Here is a 22,450-nt window from a genome sequence, read left to right as displayed (position 1 = left end):
AGCATTTTTGTAACGCTACTCTTTTGTCGGAAATCACCCAGAACAAATCGAGCTGCTTTTCTTTGGATTTTTTCCAGTTCTTGAATCAGGTAATCCTGGTGAGGGTCCCATACACTGGAACCATACCCTAGTTGGGGTCTTACCAGAGACTTATAAGCACTCTCCTTTACATCCTTACTACAACCCCTAAACACCCTCATAACCATGTGCAGAGATCTGTACCCTTTATTTACAATCCCATTTATGTGATTACCCCAATGAAGATCTTTCCTTATATTAACATATAGATACTTACAATGATCCCCAAAAGAAGTTTCACCCCATCAACGCAGTAATTAAAACTGAGAGGACTTTTCCTATTTGTGACTCACAACCTGACTTTTAACCCCGTTTATCAACATACCATTGCCTGCTGTCCATCTCACAATATTTTCGAGGTCACGTTGCACTTGCTCACAATCTTGTAACTTATTTATCACTCTATAGAGAATAACATCATCCGCAAAAAGCCTCACCTCCGATTCCACTCCTTTACTCATATCATTTATATATACTGTACACTGACTGACAGAGCAAATGCAACACCAAGAAGGAGTGGTCAGAACTTTATGCCAATTGCAGGGTAGACTGACGTCACTGAGGTATGCTCATGATGTGAAATGCGCCGCTGTGCTGCGCACGTAGCGAACGATAAATGGGACACGGCGTTGGCGAATGGCCCACTTCGTACCGGAATTTCTCAGCCGACAGTCATTGTAGAAGGTGTTGTCGTGTGCCACAGGACACGTGTATAGCTAAGAATGCCAGGCCGCCGTCAATGGAAGCATTTCCAGCAGACAGACGACTTTACGAGGGGTATGGTGATCGGGCTGAGCAGGGCAGGTTGGTCGCTTCGTCAAATCGCAGCCGATGCCCATAGGGATGTGTCCACGGTGCAGCGCCTGTGGCGAAAATGGTTGGCGCAGGGACATGTGGCACGTGCGAGGGGTCCAGGCGCAGCCCGAGTGACGTCAGCACGCGAGGATCGGCGCATCCGCCGCCAAGCGTGGCAGCCCCGCACGCCACGTCAACCGCCATTCTTCAGCATGTGCAAGACACCCTGGCTGTTCCAATATCGACCAGAACAATTTCCCGTCGATTGGTTGAAGGAGGCCTGCACTCCCGGCGTCCGCTCAGAAGACTACCATTGACTCCACAGCATAGACGTGCACGCCTGGCATGGTGCCGGGCTAGAGCGACTTGGATGACGGAATGGCGGAACGTCGTGTTCTCCGATGAGTCACGCTTCTGTTCTGTCAGTGATAGTCACCGCAGACGAGTGTGGCGTCGGCGTGGAGAAAGGTCAAATCCGGCGGTAACTGTGGAGCGCCCTACCGCTAGACAACGCGGCATCATGGTTTGGGGCGCTATTGCGTATGATTCCACGTCACCTCTAGTGCGTATTCAAGGCACCGCTACGTGCAGCATGTGCTGCGGCCGGTGGCACTCCCGTACCTTCAGGGGCTGCCCAATGCTCTGTTTCAGCAGGATAATGCCCGCCCACACACTGCTCTCATCTCCCAACAGGCTCTACGAGGTGTACAGATGCTTCCGTGGCCAGCGTACTCTCCGGATCTCTCACCAATCGAACACGTGTGGGATCTCATTGGACGCCGTTTGCAAACTCTGCCCCAGCCTCGTACGGACGACCAACTGTGGCAAATGGTTGACAGAGAATGGAGAACCATCCCTCAGGACACCATCCGCACTCTTATTGACTCTGTACCTCGACGTGTTTCTGCGTGCATCGCCGCTCGCGGTGGTCCTACATCCTACTGAGTCGATGCCGTGCGCATTGTGTAACCTGCATATCGGTTTTAAATAAACATCAATTATTCGTCCGTGCCGTCTCTGTTTTTTCCCCAACCTTCATCCCTTTCGAACCGCTCCTTCTTGGTGTTGCATTTGCTCTGTCAGTCAGTGTATATAAGAAAACATAAAGGTCCGATAATACTGCCTTGGGGAATTCCCCTCTTAATTATTACAGGGTCAGATAAAGCCTTCCCAGTGCAGCACAAGTTAATTACGAGGTGAATTCAAGTTATAACACCTCCGATTTTTCTCCCTAAAGAATCACACGAAAACTATGAAAGTTGTGTCACTTCTGCCTGCAGCCGGACACGTTTTTCACAACGTCGACGCCTTGATTCCATGACCGCTGCGAACGCTGCTTTAGGGGTCTGTGTTGACCTCTGGATGTAATAGTGGCACGGCTAGTGAATGTACTTCGGAGTGTCTTTCATTGTTGGAAACAGCCAGAAGTCGTTAGGAGCCATGTGACTTGAGTAGGGAGCATGGGAAATCACTTTGATGTTGATTTTAACGAAGAAACAGATACATCACGTTCGCCCGATGCGCTGGTGCGTTGGCCTGGTTAAAGAGCACTCGTGCAGCCTTTTCCGGCAACTTTCCACTTTTCGCATTCTCAGGTCGTCATGCAGGATTGTGAGCTATAATCCTACGGAAATGCCACACTCATTCGGCGATCCTCAGAAATAACTTTCTCCACTCGCTCGATCTGTCAGACCGGCTTGTGTGAGGCCGAGATTGTCTTGGTTTGCTGTCACACGAGGTTCTGCCTTGGAGGCTAATTTTTCCTCCAAGCCAGAGAAGAAACCCCTCTTCACTGCTAATTTGGAATAAAATGAACGTAGAATTTTATAAAAGTGTAGGGAAAGAAGCTTTTCTTAAGAAACGGCTCTTTTCAGGGTTGAATTTTCAGTTATTTAGTGAATTTTTGTGCTATAATTTGGAATCGGCCTAAATTGTAATTCCTTTTTACTAGTGACTTTACGTCGTACCGACACAGATAGGTCTTACGGCGACGATGGGATAGTAAAGGCCTAGGAGTTGGAAGGAAGCGGCCGTGGCCTTAAGGTACAGCCCGAGCACTTGCGTGGTGTGAAAATGGGAAACCACGGAAAACCATCTTCAGGGCTGCCGACAATGGGATTCGAACCCACTATCTCCCGGATGCAAGCTCACAGCAGTACGCCCCTAACCACACGGCCAACTCGCCCGGTAAATTGCAATTCTAGACCAGGGCATAGAAGTAATACTACTACTAATTCAGTCTCTGCCGTAAGGATCGAATAGCTGAAATACTATGATGAACCAGTGTGTTACATACCGGCAGTATCAGGAAATGTATGAACAAGAGGAATGGCATGTTAAAGAAGTAATTTTTCCAACTCCCCAGCAATTTCCCGCCAATATTCAGTCAGGCTGTAATACTCGGTACGCAGCAGTAATCTCATCTATTGGAGTTGAGTGGCACTATAAGAGACAAAGATTATCACAACAAACAATGGTCAATGTAATGTTATTGTTGATCATTGTTATGCGCTTTCGATGTTATAGGCCTTCACATTTAGTTTTCTTTCGACTCTTAAATACCACTCTTATCATAGTCGGTGCAGTAAAACTGAATAAAACATAAATGATCGGAAATTGTATTATAAAAAACTCTTGCTATGTAATACTTTTCGATAGGACCAATAAAACGGCGTATGGCTTTTAGTGCCGGGAGTGTCCGAGGACAAGTTCGGCTCGCCAGATGCAAGTCTTTCGATTTGACTCCCGTAGGCGACCTGCCTCTCGTGATGGGGGGATGAAATTATGATGGAGACGACACATAACCAAGCCCCCGAGCCAGCGAAATTTACCAATTATGGTTAAATTTCCCGACCCTGCCGGGAATCGAACCAGGACCAATAACATAGGTAATTAAAAATTCAATTTTAGGTTCCTTCCCCTAAACTACAGTTTCATCCAGGGTGAATAAGATTGTTTATAGCTTAGACTGTAGTTTCCTTTTCTTCGACTCTATATACCGATTTTCATTAAATGCTGTTAACCCATTTTCTAGTGGCTCGACATTGATATGAACTTAGCAACAAAAATACAAATTCATGAATATCTATGTTATCATCGTCGGTACGGTAAAAATGTATGACTTAAATGATAGGAAATTTAATTATATATAACCTCAGTTATGAAGTATTTGTCGATAGGACCACTAATAATATAAATATTTGAAAATTATATTTAGGACTTCCCCTAAACTGCCATTTCACTAGGCGTGAATAAAATGATTTACAGCCTAGAAAATTGTGGCTCCTCCCCCTACTTTACATACCGATTATCATGAAATTCTCTTCGGCCGTTTTCTCGTGATGCCTGTACATACATACAGGCAGACAGGGAGATAGACAGACAGACAGACAGACAGAAATTACGGAAAAGTAAAAAGTACATTTTCTTCTTACTACGGACATGACCGATACATAAATACCATCCTTTTCAAATTCTGAGCAATGTACAGACAAAACTCTTATTTTCTATATATAGATTTCATTGACTCCGTTCACTTAACCCTTGGTTATCTCCGCGATATCAACAGTCACCTAAATCTAAAAGCTTGTTAGTTCATTCATCCATATCTATAACGGGTGAATCATAAATATCTGTGTGAAATGGAAGGTGCTGTCAATATGTTGTCTTCACAGAAATGAAGCGTAACGAATAGCTCATAATAATCCCATACATAGATTTCCATAATTATTAGAATATACACTATTTTAAAGTTAGTTTCCAAATGGAGGAATTCCTATTAATATTAATAAATTAAAAATATATGTGAAGGCCTACAATAACGAAAGGCCATAATATTGTTCAAGAATAACATTACATTGACTTTTTTTTGTGATGTTCTTTGTTTTGTCTGCTACCATTCCTCTCCTATAAATGTTAGCATGCCATTCCTCTGGTTCATACATGTACTGATAACTACTGGTATTCCAGCTATTCGATCCTTACTCTGAGGCGCAGAGAGGAAAGCCGAAGGTGCGTATTTTATAGAAAGTGGCAGAACAGTGTTCAGCACTGTTTCTGGCCGATTCATAACAGCTCTGGAACTTGCCATTGTCAGAACACAGTGTAGTACTGTTCGTAAAAAGTGAGAAACTGTGCTCTTTTTCACTTGATCGAGCATATCATGTGATAGCATTGCTTTTAATCGCGACAATCCTATTGGTTAATGTTGTATTATGACAAGAATAATGATAGATAGATATATAGATAGATAGATAGATAGATAGATAGATAGATAGATAGATAGTGCCTTTATTAGTGACGAAGTTAGGGCACAAGGCTCTCTCTTACACTTCACCACTAGAAGAGAATACATAACTTATAATATACGAGCCCACAGTTCCTTTTTAAAAGGAAGAATACAAGCTAAAAAAGATCGAAGTCATGGGCTTGTTAATCGGGAGTAGGGGCACGACACATAGAATTTTTTTTTTTTTTTTTTTGAGTTTTGCAAGGCATTCCACCTGCTAAAATCCTTGAGTATTGATACTGGACTTTCCGCTTTCAAAACATCAATAGGTATTTCAAGAAACCATCTTCGGTGATTTTCTTTAACACTCAGTAGACTTCTGTGTATCTTCCTCTGTTACACAGTATCAGTTGGTATTAAGTATACTTTGTCTTTTAGGCAACCTCTAAATTAAGGAAGTGTTACTACTATGTAATAAATAAATAAATAAATAAATAAATAAATAAATAAATAAATAAATAAATAAATAAATAAATAAATAAATAATAACATCCTTGCATTTAAAATAAACAATGTAAAAATTAAACGACGTAACTACAGTAAACCATTCTTTCATCTCATTGATTCCTTCATTCACTCGACTATTATCCAGCAAGTCAGCGGGATCTACTCAGCAAACACTCGCAGCAAGGCACTTTAAACTTGCGATGAGAGGGTTTGTCCCTAATGTTTGTAGGTCTGTTTAATGTTTGTCTGTGTCTATTGCGGCATCATGGGAAAATGGATGGGTGGATTTTAACGAAACTTTGTATATCAGTTTAGAATAAGTTCGAGTAGGATCAGAGCTGTAAGTTATTTAAAGAATTTCAGCAGGTAGGGGTGCATCTAAAGGGTTCTTAAAGCATAATTCGATTGACCTCTTTTACGGTAGGTTTTACATGGAAATAGCTCATGGCGAATTTTAGTTCTATATTTTCTTTCCGATACAGTGGAAAAATAATGGTTAAATCAGCAGGATTCATATTAATGTTTTACAAAATCCGGTAACTAAAGAGAGTATAAAGAGAATTGCTCTGGAGATCGTTCCGGCAACGTTACTTGGTTTTGTTACTCTGTCAGTATTTTTAGAAATATTAACCCGATACTTTGTTTTCTTTTACACCGGACAGAAGAGTTTAAATCAAGTTCATCAATAATGTTTTTTTCACAAGCTGCTTTATGTCGCACCGACACAGATAGGTCTTATGGCGAAGTAGGGATAGGAAAGGGCTTTAGGTCAGCAATTATGGAAAGATAATAATAATGTTATTGTTTTCTACGTCCCGCTAACTACTTTGATGGTTTTTGGAGACGCCGAGGTGCCGAAATGTTGTCGCGCATGAGTTCTTTCACGTGCCAGTAAATCTACCGACGCGCGGCTGTCGTGCTTGACCACGTTCAAATACCACGGAATGAGTCAGGATCGAACCTGCCAAGTTGGGGTCAGAATACCAGCGCCTCAGCCGTCTGAGCCACTCAATCCGGCAATGAAAAAATATGAAACAGCAAAGGGCCACAGAGTGCAAGGAAGCAAGTACGTCACGACAAGCCGCGGATAGAGAGAAGCATGCCCACTGATGTGGCTCAAGCCACAGAGTCTGGAGAACAATACGAAGAGTAGCTAAGTGTAGTAATGATACAACTGGTAAGTGACCGTCCCATCAGCGACGAGGTTCTACAGCTAGTAATAGTATGTTAGGGTGACCAGATTACAAGCATGGAAATACGGGACACTGCGACTGCCGTTCATTATTAGGCCCTACTGAAGATTACATTGTCTTTACACGGATATCAGACCCCACAAATAGTTCCATTTATGTATAGAAATCCAGTATTTATTATTATTATTATTATTATTATTATTATTATTATTATTATTATTATTATTATTATTATTATTATTATTATTATTATTATTATTATTATTATTATTATATATACGCTAGGGCCATCAAGGCCACGTTAAGTCTTATTACATTTGACACTGAACTTGGCCTTCTTTAGAGCCCAAATTTCCCTCATTCTTTGTGAGTGGGCCTGCTTACGCTCCTCTGTCCAAGGGGCACCGTGTCTTCTCTTCGGTTGCTCGTCTCGGTTTAGCCCATTCGTCAATATTTTCTTGCGGAAGAGATCTCTGTTAGGGGCGTCTTCAGCTGAGATATGTAGAATTTGCAGGTCTTCTTTGGTATTTCTAAACCAGGGAATTGTGGTTTTGTGGTTTGAAACAAAAAATTGAAAGATATCTTTAGTTAACTTTCTTCGGTCCATTCTTTGCAGATGACCGTAAAATCGTGCCCGTCTTTTTCTGATTGTGCCGGTAATTTTCTCTATTTTGCTGTAGACTTCCTTGTTGGATCACTTTTGATGGATTCCATTTCTGTACTTTGATCCCAAGATTCCTCTCACAATTTTGCGTTCTTTTTTCTCCAGTTCCTCAAGGAGTTCTTTGTTGGCATTTAGAGACAGGGTTTCGGCTGCATATATAACTACTGGCTTCAGAACTGTTTCATAGTGACGTATCTTGGTGTTTTTGGAAAGGCATTTTTTGTTGTAGATTGTGCGGGATGTTTGGTAGGCTATTTCCAGTTTGCGTACTCGCTCCTGAAGTGCTTCTATGTCCAGTCCATTTTTCATGATGATCTCACCCAGGTATTTGAATTTGTCTACTCGGGTGATGTCCCCGTATTTTGTATGGAGTTTTGGTGGAGCCTCTTTGATGTTAGTCATTACTTCTGTTTTTTCAAACGATATCTGCAAACCAGTTTGTTCGGCAATTTCCTTTAAAATTTCAACTTGAGCTCTAGCTGTTTCTATGTCGTTTGAGAGAACAGCAATATCATCGGCAAATGCTAAGCAGTCTGTTTTGATCCCCTTGGATTTGGTTCCTATTCTCAATGGACTGTAGTTGGTTTCCTGTAATCTCACCCGCCAGGTTCTGATGATCTTTCCAAGAACACAGTTGAAGAGTATCGGGGATGGCCCATCACCTTGTCGGACTCCTGTTTTGATGTCAAAGGAATGCGAGAGACATCCGTGGAACTTCACCTTGGATTTTGTATCGGTCAGGGTGGCTCTAATTAATGCCAGCAGTTTCATATCAACACTAATTCATTTAAGATGTTTAGCAGTACTTCCCGGTCAATGGAGTCGTACGCTTTCTTCAAGTCCATAAAGACAGACACATACTGCTTGGACCTTAGTGTACAATATCTGATGATCGTTTTGAGATTTTGGATCCGTTCAGCTGTTGAGCGACCTTTTCTGAACCCTCCTTGGTATTCACCTATTTGATGTTCGACTTGTGCTTCCAAAAGCTCCAGGATGGCACGTGATAGAATTCTGTAAGTCACGGGTAGCAAAGATATTCCTGTGTAGTTGTTGATGTTTTTCATGCTGCCTTTTTTGTGTAATGGATGGATCAAAGCTATTTTCCAATCTTCGGGTAGGGTCTCCTTGTTCCAAATTTCTTCTATTTGCTTTTGCAAGATATCAAGTGATTCCTCTGGGGCATATTTCCATAGTTCTGCTACTACTGAGTCTTCCCCCGGCGCTTTATTATTTTTGAGACGGGCAATGTGGCGCTTGATTTCATCTCTGTCGGGTGGTCTTGAATCTGGGTACCTGAGTAAGGGTTCCTTGGTCTCAATGGCACTTTGCGGTTTAAGGCAATTAAGTAAATTCTTGAAGTAATCTGCCAGAATGCTGCAATTTTCTTCATTTGACGTCGCCAGTGTGCCGTCCTTTCGCTCAAAGCATAGAGATGGTGGTTTATAGCCAGTGAGTTTGCGTATGAAGGCTCTGTAGTACTCTCTGCTTTCATTCTTCCTAAAGTTTTGTTCTATCTTTTCAATGAGAGGTTTTTCGTACTTACGTTTCTCAAGTCTGAACACCCTAGCTGCTTGGGCACGTTGGGTTTTGTAGGTTTCCCAATCATTTTCTGATTTTGTAGAGTACTAATGTTTTCACGCATTTAGTCTTTCTTGGAGGACTGATTCGCAGGTACCATTCCACCAGGCATGCTTTTTGCTTCTCTTGATTTCTGCAACGTCTTTGGTGGCCTCAACAAGGAGACTTTTGGCGTTGTGAAAGTCATAGTCATTTGGTCTAGCCTTCTCCTGGAACTCCTCGACCCTTTGCCGAAGTTCATCATTGTCGAAGCGTGTGATCTGTTTGGTTGTCTTCCTTGTGTTTGCGGGAATTGGTTTGAATTTGATAAGAGACTTATAATGATCTGAGGCCACATTGATGCCTTTCTTTACCTTCAGATTCATAATCTCAGGGCTGTTTCTCCTGGAGATTGCAACATGATCAATTTGGAACTCTCCGAGAGCTTGGACGGGAGAACGCCAAGTCATTTGCTTTCTGGGTAGATGGCGAAAGTGGGTCGACATGACCTGCAGGTTCTGATTTTCGCAAATGGACACCAGTCTTTTGCCGTTGGGATTGGTTCAGTTGTGAGCAGGGAAATTTCCTATAATTTTCTTGTACTTCTTTTCACGACCTAGTTGGGCATTGAAGTCACCCAAAAGAAGCTTGACATGGTGTTTGTGGGATTTTGTGTAATTTTTCATCCAGTAGGTCCCAGAAATTATCAACTTCGTCTGGATCAGACTTATTCTTATCGTTTGTAGGAGCATGTTTGTTAACTAGGGCGTAGGTTTTGTTCGCGCATTTAATTGTGAGTATAGACAATTTGTCATTCACAGGCTCGAAATTTGTAACCGATTTAAGGATCTTGGTTCTAATAGCAAACGCGGTTCCAAACATCACAGCTCCATTCAGGATTCCTCTTTGCGCTTTGCTCTTGAAAAATCGATAGCTTTCGGATTCAAAAATCTCTTCATCTGGGTACATTGTTTCCTGTAGTGCCATTATGGATATCTGATTTTCCTGAAGAGCTTTGGTGAGGGTTTGTGTAAGTGAATTTATGTGAAAGTTGCTAGAAATGTTTTAGATTTTGGCCTGAGTTTCTGACTCTTCGGGGTACACCGAGACGCTCCGACTCGTCTCTTGCATGATGTCGAGTCTCACCCAGAATCCGAACGAGACTCGTGCGCCGTGGCGTTCACGACGAGTGATTTATCCGAAGATTTACCCCCTGGGGTATGTTTCTTGAAATGTTGTGCCATCATGCTTTTTGACTTGACTTTGCTTTGGACGGGTACCCATCCTTTTACAACTAGGGTTGTTAGCCCTAGAGGTTGCCTCAAGATGTTTTCCGGCTTCTGGTCATTTACCAGTCTTCGCCGTAACCCTGGCAAGAGACCAGTTTTTTTTTCACGGTGGTATTTTATTTCCCTACTACCCTCTGACTCTGCTGGCGGTAGAGCCAGCGAGCTTCCCCAATTCCAATGGGACGCTTCCGATGGAGGTAACCGGTAAATCCCCACACGGGTTATTATTATTATTATTATTATTATTATTATTATTATTATTATTATTATTATTATTATTATTATTATTATTATTATTATTATTATTATTATTATTATTACCCAGCCCTGAGGTGCATAGGTAGCGTGTCTGGCTCTCATTTCAAGGCCCTGGATTCGTTTTCTGGCCAGTGTAAGGAATGTAATTCTGGACTGAGGAATATAACAGATTTCACTTGATATGAGATTTTCTCAACCTCTTAGTTACAGGAAAAAACACAAGCGAGAAAATGACCCTATTGTCCTAGTAAGAATAGACGAACAGTGGTTGCAATGGTTACAATGGTTTAGGATGATTGATGATTATAAATCCAGATAGTCCCCCAGCCCAGAATAATAATAATAATAATAATAATAATAACAATAATAATAATAATAATAATAATAATAATAATTCTAGTTTTAATTTACTAGTTATTAGCCAGAAATCGGCCTATAAGTAACTAGCAGAAGTACCCTTTCTTCGTACGGGTTATCAGAAACTGGCTTTAGTTACTCATACTATCGGTGTGACTGACTTCATTAGATATTTATATCACTGGTGTATTTATTTAAGTACGTAGAAATTATTTGTCATGTTTGGAATTATAGTATATCTTCTTCTTCATTTCTTCATGGGGGCCTCTAAATAGTAGTTCCCAATTAGCGTCGACCTCTAAGACCTTTTTCTACCATGCTTTTCCTTCATTCCAACCTAGATATACCTGCTCCCTTCACAAAGCTGCAGGTTTAGTGTAAGTATACTTCCAATAGACAGTACCACAAATATATATATATATTGAATGAATTTGTTTGATCCGACATTTCGTAACTATTACAAATGATCAAGGAAATACGCGATGCAAAAAAACTACTATAATTATCGAGAATTATAATTCTCAGGGTTTGTCACTCATGTCGCACATCATATGATGAATATGAGTATAAATGTTGAAAAATTTTTCCAAGTCATTGGCGCACCATCTTGACAATTGTGTACAGTATACAGGTTATTTTCATGGTTACAATGATCGTAAAAGTGGACAAAAATATTGGCACTAATAACTTCAGTGATCCTACTACTCCATGATTTGATAGATGATAGTTTAAACTATAGGTAACAGACTCCGCAAAATGCTGAAACCTAAGCCAGTACGTAAAAACGGAGGCCCGTCGGCAACCGCTGGTCGCTGTACTACGGAGATCTCCGGGGCTATTATTTTTATACTTCACTCCATTTCCATCCCCGCCCAAAGGAGTGCTATGAACGTCTTACACAACAGTTTATTTTTTCCACATAGTGAGTCATATGTGTATCAGTTTTGGTTGGCACCTATGCCCAAACGTACATGCATAATCTCACTGCTGTAGAATTCTGGAGCTGACGTTGCCATGGTTACGGCCGTTCGTTTCCTTATCCGATTCCTAGAGCAGGGGTAGTATGGTTCCAATATCTCCATAACGGTTGGTTTTAGGGCTTTCAAACTTGGTTTTCTAACCCGAAAGATTTACCGAGTTTTGTTCTTTGCGTCAAGGGGCTTAAAATGAGCTTTGTCTCGTCCTTGTACGACAAATTCTATTTCGCCTATATTAACCTATTATTTTAATAGTTTTATATCTCCCCTCGACGCCACCCCTCAAACTGTTTTGAAAATAAATTACAGCCCATATTACTCACTGGCAATGTAGCTTTCTACACGTGAAGTAATTTAAAAAATCGGTTCAGTAGTGTTTGAGTCTATCCGTTACCAAAAAAAAAAAATTCCTCTTCACAATATTAGTATAAGAGTATAAATTACATCCCTACACATACGGTTTCCGTCAGGAAGGGCATCCAGCCGTAAAACAGGGTTTAATCCACATGTGAGACACAGTTCGCAGCCGCAACCTCACAGGTGTGGGTAAAGCGATAGAAGAAGAAGGTGCTCATTTTTTTAATTTCACCTGCTTTTTTATTCTTTTCACCCCCTTAAGTGGATTTTCCAAAAAGAGTGTGTTAATTTCTAAGATGAGATTCCAAGTACAAATTTTAAAGTCTGTAACATCATCTTTTTTGAGATGTATGTATCCTCATATACATAATTCAACTCCTTCCTCACTTTCTTTCAGCCCCCCCCCCCCCCCTTTAAGTGGATTTTCTGAAAACGAATATTTGTGTTCTTCTTTTTAAAGAGGATTCCAAATATCAGTTTTCATGCCTGTAACATGTTAAGTTTTTGTGATTTATTGTAGATAATTTATTTGCTGTAGAATCCTGGAGCAGACGTTGCCATGGTTACGGCAGTTCGTTTCTTTAACCGATTCCTAGAGCAGGGGTAGTGTGGTGCCGATATCTCCGTAACGGTTGGTTTTAGGGCCTTAAAACATGGCTTTCGGGCCCGTAGGGCTTACCGAGTTTTGATCTTTGCGTCAAGAGGGTTAAATTGAGCTTTGTGTCGTCCTTATATACAAATTCGATATTTTGCCTATATTAGCCTATTATTTTTATATCTCCCCCCACCCCTCCGCCCCCGTGCTCCCACTTCGAATTCTTTTGAAAATAAAATACAGCCCATGTTACTCACTCGCAATGTAGCTTCCTATAGGTGAAGAAATTTTTTTAATTTGTTCAGTAGTTTTTGAGTCTATTAGTTACAAACAAACAAATTTTTCCCCTTTATAATATTAGTATAGAAGACTTGAGTAGAAGCGCCTCGCTTATCTCTTTATACAACTGACTGGTGATTGCACTATAAGAAATTTATTCTTGTACGTACTGTATTTCCATAGAAGATTACGTTTTCTAAAGTACAGTGGCAAGAGAAAGGTGTGTTCTGTCAGCCCCATCCCATTCTGCTCGGGGATCAAGAAGTACAAGAAGCAGAAGAATCCACGTTTGTAACCAGACCATACAAGTTTTTTTTTTCTACGTTTCGCCGTTTACGCCGTATTATCTGTGTCCAATTGGGATCCTCGTGTACGAGAATCGTGATTTCAGGAGTTTGACGTCACAAGACTCTTTAAAAATAAACCTATTATCCGGAAGGACAAACGTACTCCTCGAAGCAAGAGAAAGACAGGCGGTTCTAGATATTTAAATGCCTTGGAATTCCCCTGTTGCGTATTTAAAGTTGTACACCTTGAGGATCCAGTCGACTATACCAGAGAAAAGATTTCACGATATTTATTATTACTAGAATTATAACAATAAAAATGAGGCATTATACAGCTGGGAGATACCCTACAGCTACATAAATTTCAGCATAAACATATTAGTATATCACACACATTAGGTGGTCCGGGTTCGATTCCCAGCTCTGCCACGACATTCGAAAAGTGGTACGAGGGATGCAACGAGGTCCACTCAGCCTCGGGAGGTCAAGTGAGTAGAACGGAGTTCGATTCCCACCTCAGGTATCCTCGAAGTAGTTTTCCGTGGTTTCCCACTTCTCCTCCAGGCAAATGCCTGGATGGTACTTAACTTAAGGCCACGGCCGCTTCCTTCCCTCCTCGTTCTCTATCCCTTCCATTCTTTCCATGCCCCCCACAAGGCCCTTGTTCAGTATAGCAAGTGAGGCTGCCTGGGCGTGGTACTGGTCCTCCTCCCCAGCTGTATCCTCCTACCTAGAATTTCAAGCTCCAGGACACTGTCCTTGAGGTGGTAGAGGTGGGATCCCCGCTGAGTCCGAGGGAAAAGCCAACCCTAGAAGGTAAACCGACTAAGAAAGAAAGAAAGAAAGAAAGAAAGACATATCACACACTACATCATACGGCAGGTTCCGAAAGCGCGCGCCGCGGCTCCTAGACGCGCAAACAAACTTTCGCACGGGCACCGCGCCATGGATATTGTCGGGGTTTAGAAGCTCCCTCTGAAGGTCGGTGCCTACTTGTCGGCCTTCACATCCAAAGATCATGGGTTCAAGCCTGGGACATTTGGTCGGACTTTTGAAGGGAGTAAGAAAGTACATTCTATACTCCATGTCGTACGATGTTGGCAAATAAATGATCTTTGATATTTACTGATATGTACTCATGCTGGCTAAGAGCTCGACCCTAACCTCACATGAGCTACCTCGGAGGGGCTTAACCTAACTTTTTATGCGTAAGAGAGCAAGCCTAACCTCATGGAAGGGTCCTAGCCTCAGTTTTACGAACGGATGCCCTTCCCGACGCCAATTACAAAAGCTGGCGGCTATACATGGCTCCTTATGAGACGCCTTAAGGGTGCTTGCGCAAGATGGTGGCTGCAAGATGGCTGGAATACACTGACTCTTATGAGACTCCCTTGGGATACTTGCGCAAGTTGGCGGACACAAGATGGCGGGTATACAAGGCTCCTTATGAGACAGATTAAGGGTGCTTGCGCAAGATGGCGGCTGCTCTTATGAGACGGCTTAAGGGTGCTTGCACAAGATGGCGGCTGCACTTATGAGACGCCCTGAGGATGCTTGAGCAAGATGGCGGACATAAGATGGCGACTATACACGGCTCCTTATGAGACGCCTTAAGGGTGCTTGCGCAAGATACCTGCTGCTCTTATCAAGAAGGGTAGCTTAGAGGCTAACGTGCTGTGCTAAAATCAACGGTTCGACTCTTTAAATTTAGGGCTTAAATACAAAATGTTAAATATCTCGAAAACGGTGCATCGTAGTGCAAAACGGACAAAATGTTTCTGGCTATTACCGAGGTTCGCAGTAACAGGAACATGACAGTATAAGAAAACATAGTCTAATGATGAGATCAACGGTTCGGTTCCTACTTAGGCCCATTGGCATTTGGTCTCTTTTAGCTTGTTTTGAAGCAAGTTTTCGTGAATTGATCAGGTCTTGGTATGGTAGAGAGTATAACGTACCGTGCTAGAAACAACGGTTCGATTTATTAAATTTGGGGCTTAAATGCAAAATGTTAAATATCTCGAAAACGGTGCGTCGTAGAGCAAAACGGACACAATTTTTCCGCCAAATACGTAGGTTTGCAGTTTCAGGAACATGATAGCTTAAGAAAAAAGTAGTCTAATGATGAGATCAACGGTTCGGTTCCTACTTAGACCCTTTGGCATTGACAGCTATCTAATTCTACAAGATGGCGGCTACGCATGGCCTCTTATGAGACGGCTTAAGGATGCTTGAACAAGATGGCTGCTGCTTTTATGAGACCCCCTAGGGATACTTGCGCAAGATGGCGGCTATTAGATGGTGGCTATACATAGCTTCTTATGAGACGACGTAAGGGTGCTTGCACAAGATGACTGATGCTCTTATGAGACGGCCTAGGGATGCTTGCGCAAGATGGCAGCTGCAAGATGGCGGTTATACACATCTCCTTATGAGACGGCCTAGGTGTGCTCGCACAAGTTGGCGGTTATACATAGGCCCTTATGAAGGAAGCTAGCTTAGAGGCTACTGCGCAAGATGGCGGCTGCTGTTACTCAAGCGGTGGAGGGCAATTTGAAATTCCAAGTGCTCTTCAAAGCTACGTTCTATTTGACAGCGGCCATCTTTAATCGACAGAGAATCGTGCTGCCATCTATAGCTAGAACCTTTGAAGTGTGGTGGCCGCAATGTCCACGTGGCAGCTGTTATCCGCCATCTTTAATTAACAGAGCATCGTGCTGCTGTCTTTAGCTACTACTTTTGAAACGTGGTGGCAGCAATTTGAAAACAATCTACGTGGTTTTGATAGCTGTCAGCCACCATCTTTAAACAACAACGCATCGTGCAGCTATCTTTACGGCACTAAACCTCATCGTGGTGCAGCATGATTTAAAAAATTCCGCGCGCTCTTTCGACAGCTGTCATAAGCTATCTTTAGTCAACAGAGCATCATGCTGCTATCCTTACAGCACTAAACTTCATACCTTTGAAATGTGGTGGTGGGTAATTTAAAAAATTCCGTTAGCTATTATCTTTAAACAGTAAAACTTTAGTGCATTCGCGAACCTAACCTCTCATCTACCATCTTGAAGGAGTCTAACTTTAGTTTACGACAAGACGCCCTTCCCAACGCTAATTTTCACTTAGAGGTTACTACACAAGATGGTGGCTGCTGTTATGACCATCTCCTCTAATAACATGCAATCGCGAAGGCTAGAGTCAGCACGTGCTGCAGTGATGACGTCATTGTGCATGTTTAGACTTGTTCGTTTCCTCAAGACTAAGGAGGCAAAGTAATGCAATAAGTATGCATCATGAAAGCAAGAGTGCGTATGTGCTGCAGAGATGACGTCATCATAGGTGTGCATGTTTAGATTTGCAGATTACAAAAGAGGTGCATGAAACATAACAAAACTAGAATCAAACACTATACTCGATGTCGTTAACTTCAACATGCGTTCAGAACATTGTTTGATGTGTTCCGATAACTAAATAAGTAATAACAAAACTAGAATCGAACATTGTACTCGACACAACATTTGTTTAGAACATGTTCTAAAAAGATCAGATTACCGCACATTCCTTGTCGGGCTAAAGTGCTGATAGGCTAATAGGCTAATGGTCTAATGGGAAAAAGGGCTAATGGGCTACAGGCCTAATGGGCTAGGGTGCCTCTCCTCTCATTATCCGTGCCTGAGACCGCCTCTACATCTACAGGCGGAGTTAACACCCTAAGGAAGGGAGAATGTTTGAAAATAATCTATACGAATATAGCTACTCGATCGACTATATACTACAGAAGGATGACTTAGGTGAGGGTAAGCGCTGGGATTGTAGGAAGGTGTTTAAGCTGTTGTACTGTCGAGAGAGAGAGAGAGAGAGAGAGAGAGAGAGCTATTACTTATTAATACCTACACCACGAAAGTTTTGCTCTATTTCAAAAATATGTGCTTTGTACTCTGTGTAACCAGCATCATGATAGGCTCTAAGCAGTTGCAAACGTTTTACGAGTACGTTGTGGTCTTTACAGTATCTTATGTCTATATAGTGTAACAGAGGCTTCTTGTGAACTTTGAGCCTATATGCAGACAGTTGATGTGTAGGAACTTGTTTTGATGTAAAACGTGCTTCAGCAGTAGCGTTTCTCGGTACAAAGTTAACTTGTTTCGATAGCAATGAAGCGTTGAAATTTTCTTCTTCTTCCCCTTGCACCTCTTCGTGAGATGTTTGCACTGCGACAGAACGTGTAGTAGGGTTAGAAAACGAAGTAAAATCATCAAGCTCTAATAGCAATGAAACATTGAGATCTTCTTTTCCTTCTACTTCTACTTTCCATTTACTACTGTTTTGATCAACATCATTATCCTTAAATATCATAATCATGATCTTGCCTCTCTTTACCTTGAAGTTTGTGCTTAGTAACAGAACTTGTAGCAGGTGTAGACAAGGGAGAATTAAAAATATCTCGCAGAGGTGTACTTTTTAAAAATAAATCAGTGTTCGCTTGAATACGGTTGAGCTCTTCGTATTTCCTTCTCGATGAAGCTACATTACACGTGGCTTCATGACGTTGAGCGTTGTATGCGTTCTTGAACTCTCTTCTACAAAGTTTGCATTGAAAAATTGTCTGACATGATATCTCATGACGTCTCCTGTGACAGCTTCGGGAAAATGCTTTTCCACACTCTTTGCAAGTATACCTAGAAATAGGTTTTTCCTTGACGGACTTTTATCTTCTGCTAACAGATTCTTCTTTAAATCTGCTAGACACTTGTTACTTGCTACTTCGATGATGCGAACAGCTTAGCGATTAACAGTAAACTAACACAAAAGCGTATAACCAAGGTAGCAACAGTGATGTTTAACCCCGTCAATATGGCAGCAGTGAGGTTAGCGATGTTCTGTTGTTGGTTTTCAAATTCCGCGCTGCGACATGCATAAGGTGGCAGCCTTGAGGTTTAGCGCCGTGAAGATGGCAACAGTGAGGTTAGCGATGTTCTATTGTCCTTAAAAGTTAGGTTAGGGTCCGTCAAGATGACAGCTGTCAAAACCGCACGTGGCTTTGTTTACAAACAAGAGCACGTGGTCATGACGTTACGGACACGTGGTATGCTACGTCAGCACGCGAAGTTCAAAATCCACGCCTACGTGGTTAAAACTCTGCTATGTTCACAAGATTTTTACATATAGCTATCCTTTATGCTTTAAGTTCAGGCACATAGGTCACGTTAAGATAGCAGCACACACAAACGATTGTTACACGCTCTAATGGAAGAAGTTTAGTATGATAGTCGATGCATTCGACATCGATAGGTGATGCGCACACGCTTTTAAACATTGCTATTCTTACTACTACTTCTATGTTCACAAGATTTTTAAACAGCGCTATTCTCGGAAAGTAGTATGGGATAAAAAATGGAAGGTCTTCGGAATTATGATGGGCGTTAGAGAAATAATTTCTAAGGAGGCGCTGCTTCCTGAGAATAAAATCAATTCCGGGTTTCATCATGCACAGGCATGGTCGATTCTGTGCTGTCAAATCTGCTGGGGATTGTCGGACACCATTTGTACTCCCTAACCTTGGAATATCATGTATTTGATTGCTTTTTTCAATAAAATCAGAAAGAGAATATCCACCTGTTGGCTGACAATTTGAAATTAAATCATAAATGAAACCTCGCTTCTTTTTCTAATAAAAATTTAAAAGCAACTAAGTACTGTTCAGGGGCCGATGACCTTCGATGTTAGGCCCCTTAAAACAACAAGCATCATCATCATCAAGCAAGTACTGTTCACATGAGTCGATCGAGTGCCGGTTACTTCGATTCCCTAATGGAGGTGGATATCGTGTGCATTATCTCTTTTTTTGACACTAGAGATAAGACTGGAATAGATATAGTGGGAGAATAATTTCTCTATTGATCAGGTTACAGGTTTCTTTTATCTTCTGTGTAGTTGCCATAAGTACTTTAGTGTCACGAGATTATCGATACAAAATATGTGCCGCGATGTTACCTAGCAATCGTGCAGGCTGTGATGTGAAATACTGAGATATGGCCATGATTGAGAGACGTATTGTCATCGAGGGTTTTTAGAGTACACTGGGTTAGTGTGATCTTGCTGGCCCTGACATCAAGTATTGATGCAAATTCATGACTGAGAGAAACATAGAGGCTCTTTTATAACAGAGGCCTCATTTCATCAGACTGTATAGAACTAACAAATTCAATCGGGATGGTTTCATGGACAAACGTTTGCCCTTCCAATGCACTGAATTCTACATTTCCTGACTCCAAATTTCATTCAGGTGTCTCTCCGAAACGATTCCTTGAACGCAGATAAATTACTCGTTAACAATTTGAGATTCATTTGTTGATAGACATACTTAGGACGGTTTGATTTTACCAAAAGGTAAATTTGACACCATGCTTCATGTGTGCCCTCGTTGTAAAGTCCTTCAGCCCCCCCCCCCCCTATTCCCAGTGTGAGAACAATTTGTTAACTCCATGGCGGAATGGTCAGCGTTCTGATTTTCTGGCCACTGGTTTGCCAGTTCGATCTTGGAGGAATTGTGGGATTTTAAGCGAATAATTCCAGTTTATAGGAGGGGATTGTGGGGGGGAAGCATGTTTTTACTGCTCATAATAATCCTGCTACTCACACTCCACACACTACTCTTCAATGTTTCATACCGAGAGGCAATTTACTTCCCACTGTAGATGCTGCCTACCCTCATCGGAAAGTCTGCGTTGTTATTATTATTATTATTATTACTATTATTATTATTGTTATTATTATTATTATTATTATTATTATTATTATTATTATTATTATTATTATTATTATTATTATTATTATTATTATTATTATTATTATTATTATTATTATTATTATTATTATTATTGTTCCGGCGTATCTCTGGAGCGCAGAGCTGAAAGAAGGTGCGGGCTTGAATGGTCTATCTATAATATCAAAAATTGAGTTAAACTTTAGAAGGTTATATTTATTTTCTGAAAACAAATTTAACAATTTTTTTCATGACAATATTACAGGTACAAATAGCAATCATTAAACAAGATAGGGAAAATCCAAGATTCATAACCTTAACAATTTTGGCTTGAAGCCCCTAGTTTTACAATTTTACTAAAGGAAGAGGTATTATTTAATGAGGGGCAGAAATACCCTAATTCAAGAGCACTTGCTCCCTAAATCACAATATCTAGCCTCCTAGAGGCACACTTTTCAGTTACAAAACTTGAAAAAGAGCTAACAGGCTCTCAGTTTCTTACTGTCTACTCAAGGCAACATTACGTCAATGTCAGGTCGCTCAAACCACCATTTACAGATTAAACCTACTTTTACAGAGGTATTTAATACCCGACCTACGGGGCCTTCATGGAAACAGAACAAGTTAAATAACTGGCCCAAACACAAAAAGAATGGAGGCATGCACTGCGCTCCAAGATAATGAAAACTTAGAAACCTATATGGCTCTAGGCCGATGTAACAGAGGCTATTCCCAAACTACTGAGGTGACTGGCATAGAAATTACTTCAACACATTACAGGAGAAAAAACTGATACAAAACGTAGTCACCTCGAAGAAAGGTGAAGGGGAGCTCGAGAGGGTACATCACTCTCTATCCCCGATTTACAGTTAAAGATTTTATAAAACTTCTACATTAGCCGGAAGAAGTTACATTTCAGAAACGTAGGTTACATGGTTAAAGATTCGGACCTTCCCCTTGGAATAACCTGCGGAGGTAGCTACAACAAGAAAGATGTAGTTGATGTGGCCATTACCTTATAGATGTTCTGGTTGCCGACGAAAGAAGCCGCCCGCCTACTGCTTGACACACACACACTCAGATAGACGACGATAAATTGGCCAAGAAACGTGAAAAGCCGCACTTTATAAACCCTCAGGGAAGGTTCGAGATCATTCAAGATTAATCAGGACACACTCTCTTAAATTTGATTGGCAGATACAAAGTGAAGAAGAAATACGGGATTGGTTGAAAATTAATTACAAAAACTAGTGATTGGCTAGATTCAAAACTGGCGGAAAGAAAAGGAAGAATTGCCAACCCAAAAATAAATGAACATCAATCAGTTACAAAAACCTAGAAATAAAAATCTTATTTAAATTATAAGTTCTTTCACTTTGGACCAGGGTGCATGATCATAGTCCTTTGGTAGTGTCATCTGTGAAAAAATGTCCACACTTCTTGATGAATGGCAAACAAAACAAGGAGAAATTCCCTCAGGTTAGGCAACTGCACAATAATAAAATTACATAATATTTCGGTGGTGACATCTTCTGATAAGTTCTAACTTGTTATAATATTGGTTTCACTTTTGATTGATAGGAGTTCTTTTAGGCGCTAATTTTGAATGCGCGGCGTTGAGGTGTACCTCCCGGTACAATTATTATTATTATTATTATTATTATTATTATTATTATTATTATTATTATTATTATTATTATTATTATTATTATTATTCGTATAATTCCTGCTCGATATCTACTGTATATGTCTGTTTCATTCGAGAACGTGTTTGTAATGACCAACAGTTACGAACAACGGTCGTCGGCAGCTCTGAAGTTTGTTTTCTCAGCTTTCCCATTTTGCACAAGGCAAATGCTAGAGCTGTACCTTAATTAACGGCACGGCCGCAATCTTCTCAATGCCAACTCGTTCCTATCCTTTCATACCCGAAAACATTCGATGTATTGGTACGACATTAATCATTCACAAAAATAGTTCTTAGGCATCCAGTAAGAATAATAATAATTTGGTGTGGCTATTTCTAGCCGAGTGAAGCCCTTGTAAGGCAGACCCTCCGATGAGGGTGGGTGGCGTCTGTCATGTGAACGTATCTGCGTGTTATTGTTGTGGAAGATAGAATTATGTGTGGTGTGTGAGGATCCCGACCGGGTCGGGGATTTTTATCGCGTGTGATTAATTATTCTGGCTCTGGGACTGGGCGTATGTGTTTGTCCCAACACTTTCCTCTTCATATTCACACAACATACTACACTACCAA

The sequence above is a fragment of the Anabrus simplex genome, chromosome 5 (assembly GCF_040414725.1).
Source record: "Anabrus simplex isolate iqAnaSimp1 chromosome 5, ASM4041472v1, whole genome shotgun sequence".
NCBI lineage: Eukaryota > Metazoa > Arthropoda > Insecta > Orthoptera > Tettigoniidae > Anabrus > Anabrus simplex.
This window is presented reverse-complemented; position numbering follows the sequence as displayed.